This window comes from Thermobia domestica, chromosome 13, assembly GCF_964235325.1.
Source record: "Thermobia domestica chromosome 13, izTheDome1.hap1.1, whole genome shotgun sequence".
In the NCBI taxonomy this organism is placed as follows: Eukaryota; Metazoa; Arthropoda; class Insecta; order Zygentoma; family Lepismatidae; genus Thermobia; species Thermobia domestica.
Window position 1 is genome coordinate 178,294,818 of NC_137466.1, and position 18,498 is coordinate 178,313,315.

Below are 18,498 nucleotides of genomic sequence, written 5' to 3' on the forward strand. Positions count from 1 at the left end.
TTCAATAAGGTTTTCTCCTTAGTGAGTATAAATGAAAGAATCACGCTATTAGGATTTGGTACATAGCTATTTTATTTGGAATAATGGATTTGAATATTAAATAGATCTTTCACGTGAAACAAGACTTCTCTCCTCCGTTATATGCACACGTTATCTTATCACTTATATTACGGTTTTACAAATCCTAAACAAAGTACGAGTCTCTAATAATTTAGAAAATCCTAAGTGTTCACTTTTCTCCTGTATGAAATATGTTTCTCTCCGGTGTCACTTGAGCACATCGAGTTATCTTCTCATAATGATAAGGTTTCTCTCCTCTGTTATTTGAGCACTTCGAGTTATCTTCTCATATATGATAAGGTTTCTCTCCTGTGTTACTTCAGCACATCGAGTTATCTTCTCGTATATGATACGATTTCTCTCCTTTGTTACTGCAGCACGTCGAGTTATCGTCTCACATATGATAAGGTTTCTCTCCCGTGTTAGGTTTCTCTTTTGAGTTACATGAGCACATTGAGTTATCTTTTCATGTAATAACAGTAAGTTCCTGATTGTTTATTCAAATCATTTATATGGTACAATCTGCGCACAGGAACAGCTTATCTGCAAGTTCTTCCCATGTATACCCAGATAATTCGTTACACCGAAGATGGAACTATTTATCACAATGATCGCAACCCACTGGTTTATCTTCACTTTCCAAAGCAAAATTGTTTATTATCACTCCACATCCTGCGCATATGGCTCCATCGCCGTAATCAATTACATCTTCTTCATTGTGATGTTCTTCTACAACAGCAGTGGTCGTCGTCTTGGATCGTTTCTTTGGATTTTCCATTTGTTGCTCTTTTTTGCTGTTCTTTCATCCCTTTTGCGTTCCTTTTCCTCCTCTAGTTTCTTCTGTTCTTCTTGTTTTGCAGTCAGTGCGCGGCGATATTCTTCTGAGCCAATCGCAAACGGTATCTTCTCTACCTTCTTAGGCTTTTTGACTGGACTCTTAGGCCAGAACAGATGCTTTTTAAAAGTTGGCGTTATACATATTGGTCTGATAGTTTTAGGGGTTGTTGCGATATTCTTCTGACTTGATTCACTTGGTCCAGCAACAGCATCATTTTCAACGTCCCTTGTTTCTTGCTGTGCTTTTAGTATAGAAACCAGAGCTTCAGTAGGAGGTTCTTTGAGAGAATAAATATCTTGCTGAATACATTTCATAGGTTCAGTTTCGTTCAGTGTAGTTGATGTGTTTTCTTCTCATTTGATGGCACAAATTCTGGAATAGACGCTTCCTTCCTTCCTTTCTTATTAAAGGCCTCTCTGGTTCTGTCGTTGGAGCAGACATAACTGATTCTTTGTTTGGCACAATACTGATTTCCTCTTTCTCCTGTGCTGCAATGGTGTCGAATTTCTCAGGTTTCGTAGGTAGAATAGATGTTATATTCACTCTGTTTTCAGTTGTTGCACTTGGATTGGCTTCAACAGCCAATGACTGGAGAAGATCATTTAGTAAATCCTTTCCAACAGTGAGAGTAGCTTGAGACAAGTGTTCATTGTTGTCATCAACTACAGGGATTTCACCAACTGCAACTTCGTCATCTAATGGTAAGTTGGCACTTTTAACATCAGTTTGTAGTGCTTCGTCCATCGGCTTTTCTGCTGGAAGTTTCAAAACTTCAAGAACTGCGTTGAAGTCAACCGCAGCCTTTTGAAGTTCATCCTTGTACACAGTAATAACTTTTCTTGCAGTACGAAGGTCTTCTTCACTAACATTTGGCTGAGTGGAAGTACTCTCTATGTTTTTGCATACACTCTTGATGCATTTTGTGTAGTCAACAGCGTCCGGATTGAAAGGATACAGTCCACATTTGCGAAACCCATTCTTTATTGTTGACGGTGTTGCTGCTGTTGCTAGGACCTCTGCAATAAGTGGTGCAAACTGAACTCCATGTAATTTGTCTAAAACTGTTGTCTTTGGCACACCAAACCTTTTACAGGCATCACGAACTGAAAGTTGTTTTGTTCTTACAGCTTCTAAGGCGCACAGCATATCAAATTCCGAATAGCGGAAAAATTTTCTTTTATATCCCGGAGCCCGAATAGCGGAAATCTGTCAAAAATACATAAAATTTAAAATGTTTCGCCATATTTCTAACAACAAAATGCATTGCTATATTACAAAGCAGAAGTAATCAAGAATATATTAACAAAAGTTGTTTTTCAATATTGATACTCTTAATATTTCAGTGTTCTTCCCGAAAGCAGGTTCTGACCTGAAAAAAACCTGAGCCGAGTGAATCGATATTTTTTATTGACATTAATCGGATGATGATGACGTCGCAAGGACGTGAGACCTAGAGTTTAACATGAGCTCCGAACCAATTGTATTCCCATGGAAAATTGAACCCAGGACTTTATTACAAAGCAGCATACTTTAACACTTACTTGAATTTTGTTGAATTTATTTATGTCCTTTAAGCATTTGTGGCACAGGACGGGATAGGGGAGGGAGAAGGATGAGGAAAGGTGTCGGCCAGAGCCTATTATGTAGGTAACATCATGACATGCGTCTGGTATAACTGACAAAACCCCTAAGAAACCTGTTAGAAGGGCCGGCATTGGGGTTTCAACCCGCATATCTCTCCATTCCCAATTCGTAATCCAGCAGGTTAGGCACTGGACAACTTGTCTGGTACATGCCTCAAAGAAATTATTATTATTTCTCTCATTCAGGAAGACGTAGTAGACGTACAGGAACCCCTTCTTGTTCTCGTTTGTTTGCTTGTTTCTTTGTTTATTATGGTTTAATGTCCCTTCTTAGGATCAAGACTATGTAAAGACGTAGACCTACAGTTTACAGTAATATTCGAACCGCTTTAATTCGTTCTATGTTCTCCCGCTTCGAATTGAACCCGGGACACAGAGCACCAAAGGCACGGTTGCTATCCATTAGACCAGCGAGGAGGGCTTCTTGTTTCCGTGTAAAAAAACTTGGTTTCACATTGAAATAGTAGATCGTCATAAAAAGAAACTTTAAACTAAGTTACTGAACAAATTCCAGTCAGCAAAACGCGAAACATAGTATGAAACAGTGCGGTCGACAGGTGGCAAGAAATATTCCAATGGTCGACCAACACGAGAAACAGGCGGTCGATTTTTAGAATATGTCACGAAATCAAAAATTTTATACATGCATGTTGAAGAACAGACCTTAATACCAAACAGGAAATAATTTGAAGCAATTTGGCGCACTCTCAAATAATCCAATAATCGACCACCCTTGGTCGACAATTGGTTTGTATGGGAAAGGAAAAATGCCAAATTCCGACCACATTTTAACATGTATTTTTTCATTTAATACTATCCAGTTATTGACAAATTATACTGTACAGTTTCTAGAATAACTTAGTTTTGTAACAAAAACATTTCTTACCTCACATACTATCTATATCCTCAGAAAAGCGAAAAACAACAGGTGCACAAGATTCCCATTGCACGCTGTCGTAAACTGTGCACCTGAGTCGTAATTCTACAGATACTTCGAAATTTATCGGTAAAAGACGACCAGCTGGCCAAGGGAGAGGCAAACAATGATTGTCATTGGTGGTATATGATGCAAGCTTTATCGCGAATCACTTTCCGCTCCAAAAGACCATTAGATATATTTTATATACACAATAGTAAGCAAAAATGGTCGACTATTGGATGGCGGTCGACTATTGGCGAACTCACCCTATATCAATGCTATATTTGTGTTACATAGTTGGAAATATCTATTAGGCGTAGGCCTAACAAGTACGTAAAACTGTAAGTAGCTGAACCACATGAATATAATATGTGCAAAGTGGCAAATGTGTAGCACATCGTGTGCTGTTAGAGTGAGGGTCCAAGTGTCCTGCTCGCTCCCTTCAAGTGGGCGCCTATGGTCACAATGCATAATCACGTGTTCAAGATCTATTGTTAACTGACATGTTTCAAAACACACGACGCAAATCTGGCCATATTTTACCTTTTATATTTCATCCCAGGAGAAGCAGTGGCCTTCATGAGTAGCAACATCATAAATCGTAAGATTATAAACATTAATTTTCCTCACGTAACGCAATATTCCTGTTTCGTAGAATAGTGTTAAGATTGTTGTAGACCAAAGCAAATCATGGGTTTTATCCTTAAGTGATTTTCCTTGTCGAGTTTATTCTCTTCCCTCATTTCTTGTTTCCTGTGTAGCAAGGGAATAGAAAACTCGACAAGAAAGTGTAATTTAGGATAAAAATAATAGTGATTTGTTTTGACCTACAACAAATCTTAATACTCTCATTCTATAAGACAAGAGTATTGTATTCCGTGAGGAAAATAAACGTTACAAAATTTAAACAAGAAATTCTCATCAACGTACGTATATTTTGTGAGGAGTTAAAACTGTTATAAAGATTCTGCAAACAGTATACTTCCCTTTTTTTCCCTTCGACATGTCAGCATTCATTTTTCACTCTCTCAACTCCTATTAGTATAATGTAGAGATAAATGTTAATATTCTTGCTCATTTGTAATGTCAAATAAATTTAAAATGAACAATAAACTCTGTGGCGGCATTTACATATAGAGACAAAAAAAAAAAAAAAAAAAAAACTATTGAGGCATGTGAACGTCAGACAATACCATCGTCTATTCAGATCGTTCATTACAAAAGGCCGTATGTGTCATTGTAAGCCCTTATGCTTTGTACAAATTACTTTCCTCCTAACGCCCATATAATATAATCCTCCGCAGCTAAACGGTTCGGCAAAGAGCAACCAAAATTTGTCAGCAGCTAGACATAACTGACATCCTTTGTAAGAATAGTTAAAAACCTCAAACCCTCCAAAAATGTTAGTTACACCTTTCTGTATATAAAGAGACGATGCGCCTTATGCAGAGTCGTTCTGACGCGTGATTAGTGTGTTCGACTAACGTTTCCTGCAGTAGTCGGACCTTTAGTATGACGCTAAACATGCGTCAAAACGACTCTGCATAAGGCGGGGTGTTTTACTCGCAAATCATGTCAAAAATCACAACTGAGACCGATGTGAAATACGAGAAGCACACTGAGAGTCGTGAGCAACATGTTTTCACAATCATAAGCTTTAGTTGTACGGGAAACCAAGTATATCTCAATCGACGGACCTTTCTTTCTTTCTTTCCTTCCAGACGTTGACGCTGTTTGGTGCTAGCACGTGACCACAGGAGGGATTTCCGAGATGGCGGGCAACGATGTTTTGTTTCGACAGTGTGCTCTGATTGAATTACTTGTTAAAGAGGATCAATCTGCTTCGGAAATGTGTAGTTCGGACTGTAGCGTGCCTATGGAGATGTGTGCCGCAGTGTTAGGTGGTGAAACATTTTAAGGAACAAAACACGAGTATCGAAGATGAGCCTCGCATCAGGCGCCCTCGAACTGCCTCCATAGAACGCAACAAGGTAAGGGTTGATGAGCTGATTAGGGAAGATAGGCGTATCACTGTGAATGAAATCGCTGCAAAACTTGGTGTTGGGCATAGTGCGGTGTAAGAAATGATTCACAGCTTAGGTAATCGGAAGGTTTGTGCCCATTGGATTCCACGTTTATTAACCAAGGAACACAAACATCAGAGACTAACCATTGCCCAAACCCTTCTTCAGAGATTTCGACATGAAGGTGACGACTTTTTGATGAGTATTGTGACTAGAGATTAAATCTGGTTCCATCATTATGAACCTGAAACAAAACGACAGAGTATGGAATGGCACCACCGAAGAAAGCGAAAACAGTGAAATCGGTAGGTAAAGTTATGGGGAGCGTCTTCTGACATGAACAGGGTTGCATTGCGGTTGATTTTCTTTAGCCTCGACAAACCATAAATTCTGCCAGCTACATCCAGACTTTTGAAGCTCCGTCGTGCCTTGCGTGATAAACGTCCTGGACAGATGATCATCCTTCAACAGCATAATGCGCATTCGCATACTGCACGCGCCACTATGGAGCAGAGCAGATTTGGGTGGGAAACTTTCACATCGTCCCTACAGCCCCGACATGGCACCCTCCGATTACCATCTTTTCGGTTTTGTGAAGGAACAGATGCGAGGCCATCGCTGCGAAACACTGGAGGATATTCAGCAAGCAGTCCGGCAATGTTTACAGGCAACTGGAATGAAATTCTATGCAATGATGTTTTCAAATTTGTAGAAGGATGGGAAAAATGGTTGTAAAAACAACGGAGACTATGTGGAAAAATGAAAGAAAGGTATGTAGATTGAGATGGTATATGTGGTTTCAGTTTCACTAACAAATAAAGATATGAAAAATGTGCTCACGACTTTCAGTATGCCCCTCGTATGTACGCTTTCTTTTTTCACTAAAAAATATTGTTGAGAAGAAAGTTATTTACTTTTGTCACTTTGAACTAAAAGATATATAGATGCAACAAAATTAAACTATTTTGTATTCTACACAACCGCGAATTAAAATTTCAAGCACATTTCTCTTTGTACTCCTATAACTCATGAAATATTATATTTCACACTTTTAGCTCTCAATTTCAAGATCTCAGACTTCACAAACACTTCATTCCACAGGTATCAAGAAAATAGTCGCTTATTTGTTTTCTGAAAATTTCCACAGCTCGCTAATAAGTCACTATATTTGTTCATAATGTTATTTCCACAACAATTAGACTCCCGAAATGGCCGTGTTCCAGCACTCAAAAAGTTGAGGAGGTTAACACACCAAGGAAACGCCAATTCACAATATTACCCAAAAATTGACGTTCTTTCGTGATTTGTAGAAACTGGCGATATACAAACATACGAATGTCAATGGACTCAGCTCACTGGCAACGAATCATCCGATCGAGTCAACCGAAGATTAATTTCTTTCCACCGATACACTGCTAGTGGGACCAGCCTAACTATCTACAAATTGCAATTCTTGTGAAAAAAAAGCATTAAAGTTGAATGCTTGAAGTTAGGCCCACATCATTACAAATAGTATTTGTACAAATGCCCGTAAGTTCAGATCTTTTGAACCTATACACGCTAATAAGGATTTAAAGGGGGGGGGGAGGAGAGAAATGTACATTAAAGACACGGTATTTGCGGTATATGCTAAGGGCGCACGACACGCCACTTAAATTGTCACATGTAGTCTCAGTGGCGAAAAAGACGTTAAACTTCAATTACCGGTAACTAATTAATATATTGAATTATGTAACACTGAACAGTCTAGAAAATTCTTCCATAAGCCTAATAATCTTATCTTTAGACTCATTAGAGAATACCTAAAGACTATTCAGTTATTTATGTCCAGACATGAAACTCTGAAATTTCTTGTAGGGTTTTGTCAAAGAGAATCATTATCCCATTGTTGGGTTATGGTCTGGTGAAACTGAAATAGCAAACATTAGATCCGTGATGCTCATACAAGAAACATGCTGATTCGAATATGAAAACTAACTAATTATGGACTAATATCGATCATGCTACGCAGGGTTATTAAATGTTATTACTGAGTCTTAAGATAACGTAAATCTTTTAAGATATCCCATTTTTATTATAAACCACATCCACATATCACCTCATGGGTCATTTTTTTCAAAATCTTATCCGTCCATCTGGATATACCACGTTTCGAAGAAAATGAGGAAAGGTATTAATCATAGAATCCAATTGGCATTGCACTTAACATAGGTTCAAAAACCTAGACAGCGAAATACTCAAGGCGGCTTTTGAGGTCGGTAATATACATACATAAGGCACTGTCATAAGCATTCAATTGAAGTAAGGAATCCACTCAACAATTCACCAGCTTGGGGAACGGTATAAAGTGACACTATGGGTACCAAATGAGTTGACGGGCTCAGAAAGCGACATAGATGTCTGTGTTTCTTTTAGTGCAGTAAATGAAGCTCTAATTTTAGTGAAGAAAGGAACAAATAAGTAACAAGCTGAAAATTGGCACAGATATTGGGAATGACGTTTTAAACAACATACTAAAAGTCCCCTGAAATCTCATGTGACCTTCGCCGCCACATTGGAAAATGGCCGCCGGAAGTGTCAAATTACAATACCTAGAAAAAAATAGCAATATCTTCACTATGGTTGAACATAAAGAGATAAACTTAGTGTCGTTTTATAGAACATAAATAACACAATATTTTGATAGAGAAACAATTTTTCATAAAATCCATTCTTTTAGAAATATTTAGCTCCAAATTCTAAAATTCCGAAATTTACCATCAAACTCATTTACAATTTTATTGAACTTAGGAAGTAATTATTAACAAGTTAAAATTTGACATAGATGTTGATAAAGATTATTTAAATGACATACTAAAATCCCACAACTTCTTCGTTCGCCATATTGGAAAATGTCCGAAATAATTGAAAGATAATGTTTCCTTAAGTGAAAGTCAAAATCTGGACTGGTCTAAATATTTGAGAAACTCAATGCAGTAGATCCGAAGTCAATTGCGATCAATGCCGGTGGGAAGGGCAAAACATTATGACGTGTTTAAGGTTGTCGTCCGCCATCTTGGAATCAATTTGTTTATTTAAATAGCAACATGGTCGTGTGACATATTAACCAACATCCTCGTTCGAAGAGAAAGTCAACGGTAAGGTTATTTCGCCAAAACCTGCAACAGTTTTGAAGTTGTGAATAGATTTAGGATATGTTATGTGTGAAATGTGCTCTGTGAAGTTTCGAATTAAAGGATAAAGTGAAAAACAAGTTTTGTAACATCTCACATTACGTATTCTTTAATAACCAGGAAATGAGAGAACACACAAAACACAAAATGAAGTGTAATCTTTAAGTTCAACGTTCCACGGTTATGCCGGTTAGGCTAAAGGAGACGGTGATAATGAGAAATGCGTGAAACGGTGGGAGGAAGCGGAAAGAACCCCGAGAAAACCCACGAGCACGGTGTTTGTCCACCACAAAGTCCACACGGCACGAGTTGGGATCGAACCAGGGACTCCAAGCACCGGAGGTGAACGCTCTACCACTGAGCCACCGCGCCCCCAACACAAAAGACAAATACAATCACATGACATGTTCAGCATGCCCACCGTTTTGTTCTATGCATATCCTTAACCGTGAGACCAGTGCTTATGCACTCTGCGAAGCATAGTTGGTGATATTTGTTCGCAGGCCGTAGTGATTCTCTTTTTCATGTACCCAATATCATTAATTTTACACTGGTAGATAATAAGTTTAAAGTGCCCCCAAAGATAGAAATCCAACTAAGTTAGGTGGGGGGACCTTGCTGGTCACTCAGCTGGTCCATGCCGATCTATCCAGCAACTGGGAAAGTGTTCATTAAGCCATCGATTACATTGTGACCATAATGTGTTCGTGCCTTTTCTTGTTGCCAATATTGATGAAATCACCCTTCCTCGTTCAACAAAAGTGGCACAACAGTGTTTTCAAGCATATCTGCATATTGTGGAGCATCCAAGGCCCCATCAATGAAAACACGTCCAATAAGTTTTTCGCCCCATATTCCACACAGCACCATTACCTTAGCTGCACCTTGCATCTTTGATGCATCTATCCAATTAAGATTTGTATTAGCCCAGTACCGGATATTTTGGTTGTTAATCTCACCTGTTACATAGAAATTTGCCGCTTCACTAAAAACAATGTTATGAGGAAAGACTGCGTCACGAGCTATCTGGGCCAACGCCTACTCACAAAACTCCACTGGTCTAACAGAATCATCCTCTGGCAGTTCTTGATTCAACTGTAATTTTTAAGTGTGCCACTTTTCCCCTTTTAATATTCTTTCGACAGTTTTGACTCTAATATTAAGATCACTTGATAGACGTTGCACACTTTTGCAAAGACTTTTCATCAATACAGCTGCTGATGTGTCTAGATCAGTTGGATTTCGTGGTCATCCTGATCGAGGTAAATGGTCATTCCCGTTGCCCTAAATTTGCGGATTAGTTTTCGTACAGCACTGTATGTCACCGGCTCGCGATTAGGATGTCGCTCTTTGAACACGGCTGTTATCATTGCTGAACTACGTCCTCCAGCCAAAAGGATAATTTCGATTCTTGTCTCTCGGGTTAGCATCCTGTCCTACCTACAAGAAAAAAAGTAAAGAGACAGTCGGTTCCCGTTTACACAATGTCCCACAGATAACAAAATTGAAGCCTAAATGATAACATAATCTATCCTAAATCCATTTACAACTTGAAACCGTTGCAGATTAAAAAAAAAATACCGTAGGATTTCTTGGCACTGGGCAAAATGCTCCGTACTGGGCTAATACAAATCTTAATTAGATAGATGCATCAAAGATGGAAGGTGCAGGTTAAGGTAATGGTGTGGTGTGGAATATGGGGTGAAAAATTTATTGGACAAGTTTTCATTGATGTGACCTTGGATGCTGTACAATATGGAGATATGCCTCAAAACACTGTTGTGCCACTTTTGTTGAACGAGAAAGGGTGATTTCATTAATATTGGCAACAAGAAAAGGCACGGACACATTATGGTCACAATGTAATCGATGGCTCAATGAACACTTTCCCAGTTGCTGGATAGATCGGCATGGACCAGCTGAGTGGCCAGCAAGGTCCCCCGACCAAACTTAGTTGGATTTCTATCTTTGGGGGCACTTTAAACCTATTGACTACCAGTGTAAAATTAATGACATTGGCTACCTGAAAAGGAGAATCGTTACGGCTTGTGAACAAATATCACCAACTATACTTCGCAGAGTTCACAAGCACTGGTCTTATAGTTAAGGATATGCATAGAACAGAACGGTGGACATGTTGAACATGTCATGTGATTGTAATTGTCTTTTCTGTGTTAGCGCTTACTTTTCCTAGTTATTAAAGACTACATGTGAGATGTTACAAAACTTGGTTTTACTTTATCCTTTAACTGAAAATTCGCACAGCACATTTCACACATAACATTTCCTAAATCTATACACAACTTCAAAACTGTTGCAGGTTTTGAAAAAAAAAAAAAAAAAACCTTACCATCGAGTTTCTCTTCGAACGAGGATGTTGGTTATAATGTCACATGACCATGTTGCTACTTAAAATAAACAAGTCGATTCCAAGATGGCGGACGACGACCTTAAATACGTCATAATGTTTTGCCCTTCCCACCGGCATTGATCGCAATTGACTTCGGATCTACTGCATTGAGTTTCTCAAATATTTAGACCAGTCCAGATTTTGACTTTCACTTAAGGAAACATTATCTTTCAATTATTTCGGACATTTTCCAATATGGCGAACGAAGAAGTTGTGGGATTTTAGTATGTCATTTAAATAATCTTTATCAACATCTATGTCAAATTTTAACTTGTTAATAATTACTTCCTAAGTTCAATAAAATTTGTAAATCAATTTGATGGTAAATTTCGTAATCTTAGGATTTAGAGCTAAATATTTCTAAAAGTATGGGCTTTATGAAAAATTGTTTCTCTATCAAAATATTGTGGTATCTATGTTCTATAAAACGACACTAAGTTTATCTCTATGTTCAACCGTAGTGAAGATATTGCTATTTTTATCTAGGTATTGTTCATTTGGCACTCCGGCGGCCACTTTCCAATATAGCGGCGAAGATCACGTGGGATTCCAGAGGACCTTTTATTATGTTGTTTAGAACATCATTCCCAACATCTGTGCCAATTTTCAGCTTGTTACTAATTTGTTCCTTACTTTTTGGTAATTTGACTGCACTATTTGTTGTCTTGTCAGGAAAATGATCCGTGGCATGTGATGAGAAGTGGATTCTTTACGATAGTCCAAGGCTCCATCATCATTGATAGGCACCACATGAGCTCACTACGAAACAACGAAAAGCTGTATTAACAGATCATCATGGACTGCGAACTGTTGTCATCTGGTTAGGTGATTGACACAATTGTGTACTAGCAGACAACTGAAACATGTGCACGAGAAACTAAAAACCGTGAAGTCTGTTACTTGCAAATCACAAAGGTGTTATTCTAATTCAGGACAATGTGTTTCTAAGGTTACCCAAGACACCGTTATGTGATAGTTAGAAAAAACTAATGCATCACCCAGTGGCGGATCCAAGGGGGGAAATTGCCCCCAGAAGAGGAAACTTTTATATACATATATATATATATATATATATATATATATATATATATATATATATATATATATATATATATAACCCTCCCAGTTTGAAACTTTTAAATGTAGTTCTAAGTAGCAGTATGACGACCTACCGCCCCCCCAGAAGTCGGTTCTGGATCCGCCCCTGGCATCACCCATATTTCTCGTACATTGGACTGTCGAGTTATTATTTGTTCCGTTCATAGAAGACTATCTGCAGATACAACGGTTTGGAATCTGATAAGGTCATCTGCTCACTGAACGACTTCCTTGATTTACGTTTTCTAGAATTTTATCACCATGACATTAGGGATGTAATGGGGCATATACAATGTATACCTACTTACAATGTTTATAGTTCAGCATATACTACCTTAAGTTTACGAAAGAACGAGCGTATATGGGAGTGAGTATAGGCTATATTATTGTAAATGGTCGAGTATATACCTACTAGCATTACATCACTGCAAAAACTCCATTGTCTGCACGAGCGTTGGGGACAGTTTATTGCTGGTAATAGGATCTGGGATCTATTTTTGATTTTCCTGAGAGTCTTACTTCACGCTGTCCCCTTTCTCTTTGTGCAGTCACATTCAGAACTTTTTTTGGGGGGTACCTAGTTAATATTACATTCGCTTTTAAAGTTAAAACTTCCGGACATTTTTAATGTAGAATTTTCATACACCTATACTTTATTGCCTTTTGTGTTCCTGTGATATTTTTCAGTATTCTTGTTTCTGAATGTTTATCCTCTACTTAAAATATTTAACTCAGATTACAAGAGTATGACCATAAATAAATGCTATTCTTGACGTATGATTTTAGACCATAAATAAATGCTATTTTTGACGTATGATTTTAGTTTCTGATTCACGATGTGCTTAAATCTCCAAAGCCCCAAAACCACTTTAATACCTTTATCCCTAAGTTCATACTAGTTGACCTCTAACGATGAAAGCAACAAATTGTTCTTCAAACTTAGGGATTAAACAAATCGTCCTCCCTACTGGTCTAGTGACTAGTGCGTTATCCTTAGGTGCACGTGGTCATTGTTCGATTCCCGGAGAAGCAGCATTAAAATTTGAACATAGTACGGGTTCCGATTTCACCTTAAAATAAATAAATAAATAAATATATATATATATATATATATATATATATATATATATATATATATAAAATCGCATCACTTGATAAGATTGTGGTATTGGCTAGTCTTTCTATTTCAAGTGTGCCTTTGCTGGCAGTGCTTTCAATTTGTGTTTTCCGGTACCTTTCTCGAAAGAGAAGAGACAAGTTGCGGTGGTCTAGATTTTTCAAGTTGGATGGATAGGGTTGCCGCATTGAGTTATTTCACAGGTTTCCCTGTGCACTGTCTTGTTAGCCATCTTAAGTAGCCTACGATCTTCACTCGCCAAAACCAAACGACTAAATGACAAATTGGCAACACAGTCGAGGTCATTCACTTCTTCCTCCAAAACTAACGGAAGGTTTCCTCTGTAAGAGAGCGGAGGGAGTGAAGCGTTTCACATATTTTCCGAGGGCACACTTGAAATAGGAAGGGTCTAACACGAAAACTAGTATGGGGCCTTATGCAGAGTACTACTGACTTCAACTAATATAGGTCTCCTGCAATAGTTAGGCCTTTAGGATGGCGCTAATCATATGTCAAAACGACTCTGCATAAGGCGGATTATGTTTATTTAAAGTTGAGTTGATTTTAGTTTAGCGCCCCTTTCAGCAACGAGAGACTATGAGACGTGGACCTACTGATTAACGTAGGATCCGAACCACATGAGCTCCCGTCGGGAATCGAATTTGGGTATCCCACTACAATGACGCGTACGCTAACCGCTTAGCCACGAGGGAGTTCCTATGTTTATTTAAATTCTTCATATAAAGCTATATCGTGACTTTCGATACAGTTTGGTATGTTACGCTACTGCAGTGCATTTTGTTTTCATACTTCTAGCTGCCACCAGATGACCCCGCAACGCAGAATTGTTAGTGTGTGTACAAGGCGTTCGGCGCGATTTTTCTTCTTCTTCGTAAGATTTTTTGTGCTTCTTCGGCCTTGTACGTCTGTTTTCTATCACTCAAACAAGAAAAGGATCTTGCTAATTTATTTTCTGTTAACATTCTGAGCGCTTAGTTATTACATTTGCGTGTGCACGACATAAATATGGGAGGTGTGGTTGACTCATCTCCTCGCAAACAAGGATGTATTGTATTTTTCAGAGGGAAATTGCCAAGAAAGAACATATGAACGAAAGTAAATTTCTAGAACCATCAGAAAACAAGAAATGTATGAAAGAAGTTAATTACGCAGATTGCAGAAAAAAAAAAACATCGCCAAAGACTGATAGAAAGATTAAAACGTTAGCGCTCAAAAACAGAATGCTAGGTTTACGTTAATTGGCTTTGAACGAACAGAGTGAGTTAGATGCTACGTTACGTCATACTACCATTGTTTCAAGATTGAAATATTTTGAAACTTGAGAAAACCCTTCGCAAGAAACTCATTTTGACAAAGAAACAAAGCAGCAAGATGTGAAAGAGGAAGATTGGAATCATTTAACTTTTTGAGATGAGAAACGTTTGTTCATGTCGTAAATGACGCAATGCGAACCCAGTAGCGGTTTCTGACGTAGGGCTACCGGGCCACAGCACGCTTCCTATGTTTATGTATTTGTGTTAGACTAATTTTAGTTCAAAAAATTTTTATCTATTCATTTGTTTAAACTGTTCGTTAATTAACAAAATACAGAACTTTCCCATGGCGATCTTTTTCGAGCGTGGAGCGCGATTATCAGCGCCTTCAGCAGTGTGAAAGTTGTACTAACGAACCGAGCGGGCTGTACTGAATGGAGCCCGCTTGAACTATACAAGCCTACTCAACAAATATATCTCTAGCATGGAGCAAAGGTCTCAATATGCCTTGTCCACTTTCCTTTTTTTACACCCAGAATAGCATAGCTTCCACCGTGCTGAGTTAGGTTGAGCCCGAAGACATTCTCCGCAAGCGCCAAGTATTCCTCTTTCTCGCTTTCTTCTTCTGCTTACTGGCGGCACTCGCCGCTCGGTTCTCTCTTTTCTCCTCTTTTTTATTTTCTTTAATCCTAAAGTTCCGGGAGCCCACAATTGTCGGGAGTGTATATTAAATGAATTGAACACTTTTGACACAGATTCAGATCATAGCAAAATTATAGCACATTTAATGGGGCATCGGTAATAAGGGTTCAATTAATGGCGTACAATCTAAAATTAAAGAACACTTTCCTTTGGCACACTACGTCCATTGTTAACCAATTAAATTTGATAATGGAAAAAACTGCATCTCAAAATCAATCGACAAGTTTTTTTTCTGTAGTCTTTCAGGATTTTCCACATTTTTCCTCCTGCTCCCCACAGCGTGTATCTGTTTTGGAAAAAGTGGCTGTACGACGTATTCCGAGTGGGTCAGCTACTCGATGGAGTTTCAAGTCACGAACCGTCAATTTCGTCTATGAAAATTAAAATGTTTCCAAAGAGTGCTTTTCAGAACTAGAGAAACCCAACACAGAGAATTCATGTTTTAGTTAGAATTCTTTCACAAAATAATGCCGCATGTGAACATTTTCTATAATCAAATTCAATGCAGGCCTACCATTTAAAGTACAAACAGCATTTAAATATTTCATTGAAGCCATTGAGAAAAATTCGGAATGACACAGACAATATTAGGACAAGTGATATGTTTCTTCCAACAGTTGGTGAAAACAAATGTGGGCGGATTATATCTTGCAGAGTACCCAATGCCAAAGTAGTATGTGATCGCATTTCTGCGGATGCGCGAAATCGAATTGAGAAAACAAGTCATTTGGATGCCGCCAAACTTCTGGATTCTGCAAATTTTAGTGATTTTTCCGGAACATTTCTGGACACTGCGGTTGAAAGCTACTTCGCACTGAGCTTTTGGTTCTGTCAGCTTATCTTTAAAAACAACTTACAGGACAATTTTAGCGAAATAACAACCCTTTTGCAAATAATGGTGACCATACCAATGTCCACAGCAGAGCCTGAGAGATGCTTTTCGTCTCTAAAGAGAATTAAGACATTTGTGAGGAATTTCCGTAGGTCAGGAAGGTTAACTGCCCTTGCCATGCTCTCGTCAGAAAAAAAGTTTGATCAACATGCTAGATTTCAACTCCAGGGTGATAGAAAAATTTGCCAGCATTAAGAATCGAAGAAGGATGGATATCAACTTCCGCCTTCAGTGGGTAAATACACGTATATATATATTATAGCACGCTTTGTTAATGACAGTACGAGCCGCCACTATATGAATCTAAGGATGAGAAAGAGTTTGGAATTGAATGAAGTGTGTGTTTCTGCTATCAAAAAGTTCTCAGCAAGTGTTATGCTATGGAAATGTTTTACGTGGCAGGTGTTGGCAGGATTGAAACCTCCAGTGGTTCAGTGAATACCGAAAAACATCAATATGTTGAACAGAAAAGCTGTTCCTACTGATTGGGACTTCTACTCAGGACATAATTTAGACTATTTTCATCAACCTTCTCAAGTTAACCCTTAATTAGTCGCATGCGGAATTTTGTTCCGCACTTTTACATTTCTCTTTTTGTTTTCCTTACTTTCGATCGTATGCTTTTGAACTTTTGTCTAGCTGTCTTTTAAAGTTTCATGATTAAACAACAATACATATTTGAATTGTTGCCCAAGCCACTAGTGAATATTTTGTTATTTATTTTGGAGTGATGCAGTTTGCGGAGCAAAGTTCCGCGCGCGACTAAATAAGTTACCCTTTTTTTTCTCCTACAAATTCTACGCTTTCTTTCAGTTTATTGTTTTTAGCCGACAGCAATTAAGCGATTCGGTGACTACGAAACATATCACAAGCAAGCGCCACCACCACTATTTTTTAAAATTTATTTTACAAAAATATATTTTCAGATACAGTTCATTTGTAAGCAACTGAAGTTATAAGCGGTTTATATGTGCATTGTGCGCTCTGAAAATAAATACATAGAGAAGAGAGTTAGTCTTTTCTTTCAAAATGGATCATCATGAACGTGATGTGGACAGAATTAGAAACATGTTGCTGGAAGTTCTGGCTGAAGACGACAATTTAGATGTTCCGGATATGGAAGATGGCGATGAAGATATCATTGAAGAAAGCGACCATATCTCTGCCAGTGAAGAATTAGCAGATGAAGGTGAAGTGTTGCCACAAGCAGATCATGTGAAATCACTCTCAAGTATTACTGCACGGGGACCATATCTTCTAGGAAAGGACAATGTCACTAAATGGTACGCACATGCTCCACGGCAAATTATACGAAGAAGAAGTCAGAATATTTTGACTCATTTACCAGGAGTCAAAGGACATGCTAAAGAAGCGAAAACGCCGAGCGAATTTTGGAGTTTGTTCTTTAGTACGTCTATGCTAGAGAGAATCGTTGAATTTACAAACCAGTGCATTGAAACACATAGGGACGCTTATAGCAGAGAAAGAGATGCTCAAAATACTAATATACAGAAGTAAAGGCCTTGCTGGGCCTTCTGTATCTTGCAGGAGGACTGAACTTTCAGGAGGAGGATAATTAGTCAATAGCATAAAATAACTTAAGACGACTTTTAAAACAAATATTTTAACCTAAAATTAAATACAAATTTTAAAAAAACAAATATTACACGAGTTTTACTATGTAGTTATTATGCGGAACAAAATTCCGCACGCGACTAATTAAGTAACTTTTTTCACGCGACTAGTTAAGGGTTAATAACTAGTTCGTGGATATGAATACTCCGAGTGTGTGTGTCAGCCCCCTAACTCAAGACCTCAATCTTGAAGAGAACTTATGGTATACATGGAGCAGGAAACACAGACAGGATTTTCGAGAACAAAACACAGTTGATACAAGGAATTGTGATCACTTTGTACCAAGGAATTGACAAGATCTGTCAATGTCTTGTACACAGTATGCCAACACGACTTCCTGCAGTTAAGAACAGAATGAGTCACACAAAGTATAAAGTGTGTCGCGGACATTGTTAAATACATGTCCACGATCAGTATTGATCAATATTTCTTGTAGGCAATATTTTGTACCTTTGTCCTTTGTGTTAATTAACTGTAAATACATTCGTGACTTTTACTGTGCTTAATAATGTAAGTTGTGTAATTGCTTGTAAACACACAAAGACTTAATAAATTGGGAAATAATATCCCTAGTTAGCTGGAAAATATCGAACAATAAGTGGGACAGCAATATATGTAATTATTATGTTGAAACATATAGAGACCGAACGAAAATAAAATATACTTTTAGTGAAGACAGTGATGAGATTGTATACAGAGTGTTTCTCTGGTCT